The 4187-nt window shown below is 36.9% G+C and overlaps 1 long non-coding RNA gene across 1 annotated transcript in view; it reads left to right on the forward strand.

Annotated features, from left to right (window-relative positions):
* Nucleotides 1–4187, forward strand: part of LOC106875877 (uncharacterized) — a 266180-nt gene that overhangs the window by 156276 nt on the left and 105717 nt on the right. Inside the window, exon 3 of the long non-coding RNA XR_008263507.1 lies at nt 2397–2581. This is a non-coding gene — a long non-coding RNA (uncharacterized LOC106875877). The remainder of the gene's footprint in view (nt 1–2396; nt 2582–4187) is intronic.

The raw sequence follows: 4187 nt of genomic DNA on the forward strand, positions 1-4187 counted from the left end.
GTGTGTGTGTGTGTGTGTACGCTTGTGTATCTGCAAGTATATGCGGGTGCGAAGTCAGCTACAATTCCGGTATCTATCAGAAGCTGTCAAATTTTACACACACACACACACACACACACACACGCACGCACGCACGCACACACACGAAAACGCATAGGCTCATGTATACACACACGCCATTTATAAAGCTCATAGACAAATAAACTCGCGTGGGAAAATCATACCTGTACATATATGCACAGATACGTCAATAAACACTCACGCACACACATACACATCAACACACACACACACATACACATCAACACACACACACACACACACACATATTGGCGTAAATGTGGCTGCGTGGTGAGAAGTTTGCTTCCCAAGCACATGGTTTCTGCGTTCAGTCGAACTGCTTGGCACCTTGCGCAAGTGTTTTCCACTATAACCTCGAACCGACCAAAGCCTTATGAATGGGTTTGTCAGACGGAAACTGAAAGAGCCCTGTTGTATGAATGTGTACATATATATCAGTATGTGTGTGTATGTGCGTATGTGTGTGTGTGTGTGTGTGTGTGTGTGTTGTCATCCACCACCATTTGACAACCGGTGTCAGTGTGTTTACGTTCCCATAACTAGCGGTTCGGTAAAAAAAGATCTATAAAATAAGTACCAGGCGTTGCAAAATAAGTACGATTCGTTCGACTGAGTATTCTGGAAGGCCGTGCTCCAGCCTGGCCGCAGTCCAATGACTGAAACAACTAAAAGAATGATATAACGTTTTTTAAAACTTAATTTATTGAAACAATTTCCCATTAAACTGAAGAATTGCTCAACAGTCTTTGGTAGAATGTCTTTGATAAAAGCTTGGCACTGACTTCGCTGTTTCGGCTTGCTGCAACACACACACACACACACTCTCTCTCTCTCTCTCTCTCTCTCTCTCTATCTATCTTTCTCTTTCTCTCTCACATCTACCTACACACATATATGTGTCTATACAAGCACAGCACCCAATTGGCGGCAATCGATTCTTTTTTTTTTTACCTCTTTTAGTCTGGACACAAATTTCCGACAACTCTTATCCATATTGCTTGCTCTTCCTGGCCTTTACAGCACATCTTGTTGATTCACAAGTAACAACTGGTGAAAACAGAAACGTTCTCCTTACGCCTAACTATCATAGTAGAAAGATACAAATGTTTGAAACTAATAGCACATGCTACCTCTCGCTGTGAAGAGCAAATTAATAGATAATTCAGTTACCTGGGGAGAGATAACAGGTCACAGCCTGATAGAGGAAAAGGTAAATATATTTCCTTCATAGTTATGTTTCAAGAGACGGTTCGGTGAAAGCCAAGTGGGTGGTGGGGGGTTGACAGCCCAGTGGGGCGGCCTTATGGGGAGTCAAAGGTAAGGGGATTAGGGCGTGGTATAAAAGTTTGTTTTAAATATTTGCATTTTCGTGTTATACATAAACGTTTACAGAAATTCATTTACCAATCTAACATGTTTTTATTTATTAAACAAAGATACTCGCGGCTGGGTAGTAAGTTTATTTCCCAACCGCATAGACCCGGTTTCAGTCCCACTGCATGGAACATTCCGTAAGTGTTTTCTACTACAGCCTCAGATCAATCAAAGCCTTGTGAGTGGATTTGATAGACGGAAACTGAAAGAAGCCCATTCTCTCTCTATATATGTCTACTTGTGTATGTCTTTGTGCCTGTGTTTGTCGCCCACCACCGCTGTCTGAATGACCGAAACAGGTTTACGCTTTTTGTGCATCGCACAAAGACTAGATAAGTGCCATGAACGAGGTCTCGGCCGTCCTGTTCCTTTGTATATTTTGGTGATTAAGGGTTAAAAATACAAGTGGATATGCTTATACATGTGTGTGTGTGCATATATATATATATATATATAATACACACACACACGCACATACACACACACACACATGTATATATATATATATATATATATATATATATATATATATATATATATATATATATATATATATATATACATATACATATATATATGTATGTATGTATGTATATGTATGTATGTATATATATAGATTTTTACATATTCACACACACTGTACAAACATACGTACATTATTGTTTAACAAGTACAATATCGGTAGTGACTTCGAAGTTTCGGCCAGCTAAGCCATCATGGAACTGTGATGTACTGAAGTTAATCTAAGCTGAAACTTCCAAGTCACTGTCAACGATAATCTTGTTTAAGAATAATGAATTTGTACTCTACAAAATTATAGAGTAACCCATGCGATTAATGAAAAATTGTTTTTGTTATAACTGAACATAAAATCATATATGTATGCATGTATGTATGAGTATATGTCTGCATGTATATGCATCGTCATATTTCTTTTTCAGGCTTGAGGCAATGAAGGAAAAATCGAAAAATGCGGCGCGCACCCGGAGGGAAAAAGAAAATGCGGAATTTTACGAATTGGCAAAGTTGTTACCATTGCCGTCCGCCATTACAAGTCAGTTGGACAAAGCCTCCATAATCAGATTATCAACAAGTTATCTCAAGATGCGAGCTGTGTTTCCAGACGGTGAGTAAAAACAATTTACCATTCCGTTTCTACCGTCTTCTCAGTCAATGAATCCATATCAATAATTCTTCTTTCGAGTCGTCGAAGTCTGCTAGTGTAAGCAGTTTTGCATTTCTTTGCACAGTTTTTTTACGCAATAAACTTCAGCAGGGTTCTCAACCATGTTTTGCCTCTGGAACCCTATTTTTTTTGTTCGGATGGGTCATTATAGCCATTCGTTTTTTGAAAAAAATTCTGTTTTATTTTTATATTTAAATATTATTAGCAACTGTATGAAAAATTGTTAAAATATTTTGTGTATTGTACAAATATAACCAATTTATTACAGATAAATTTTAACAACAAAATCTGATATGGGTTATAGGGACACCTGTTGTAGGGACACCGGTTATAGGGGCACCGGTTATAGGGACATCGGTTGAGGAGCATTGTTCTATAGTGTGTTCTGCTTCACTACAGTCACAGATAGCTGGTCCGGTCTTGTAACTCTTGCTGACCAAACCAACTTTTGATCATCCCGTTCTCGTCCACAGCAGGATGTCTTTCGCTGAATCTATGGTCCTTCTGAATCAGGAAGGAGTTCTTCATGTCGATTAAAGGAGGATCTTTCTCAAGCTTTTTCATCCAGAACTGGAGTTTTACGTTAAGTACTCGAAGAAGATTCTTCTTGACTTAACTCGTTGGGTCGGAAGTTGACTTCACTAAAATAGGCGACATTTATCACTTGTAGCCTTTGACTTTTCGACTTGACTTCTCATTTCCTGTCTGATATTAACAGGACAAATTCCAATACCCTTACAAAAAATAATGCAACTGTCCCAGTATTTCCTCATCGGCCATCTTGTAACGATTTAAAAAAAGTCTAGACAAATTACCTGGTTTACTAAACTTTCGTTATTTTAAATCTTTTGAAACGTTTTGCTACCATATTCCTATCGAAACACGCTGTATTTGTCTCAGTTCATTTTGAAATCGACGTTTGGAATATATATATTAACTTAAATTTTTTAAAACATGAAATTTGTATCAGAGAACCCGGGGCAGTCTGGAGGGAGTTGAAGGAGAACAATTATATACACGCAAATTCTATTTTGTTCCCTATTTAATTAAATCGGGGAAGGAGAAGAAAAATGTCGCTTACGCATTTTTGTTGTGATAAAAGTTCTACTAACCAAGGATGGAACATCTCTGATTTTGAAATCTAGAGGAATCTATTTAGTTCATTTGACATTAATACACGTGTGTTCCTGAATATGTATGTGTGCGTATGTGTATGTGTGCTTGAATGCGTCTGTGTGTCTGTCTGTGTATGTTTAATGCACCTATTTATTCAAAAAACCAAAGTTTGCCATAAACATAACTTGTGTATAAACGATTAATTTCGCTTTCATCAGAGAATGCCAACGGGCAATAAATGCTGCCTGGTCTAAAAGTATTACCAAATTGTTCAGTGCCATTCCCTGCATATCTGGTTTTATATATATATATATATATATATATATATATATATATATATACATACAAATAAATAGATATGTATATATATGTATATTTACAAATATATTTCTATATATATACATACATTATATATATATATATATAAATA

The sequence above is a fragment of the Octopus bimaculoides genome, chromosome 2, assembly GCF_001194135.2.
Source record: "Octopus bimaculoides isolate UCB-OBI-ISO-001 chromosome 2, ASM119413v2, whole genome shotgun sequence".
Taxonomy (NCBI): Eukaryota; Metazoa; Mollusca; class Cephalopoda; order Octopoda; family Octopodidae; genus Octopus; species Octopus bimaculoides.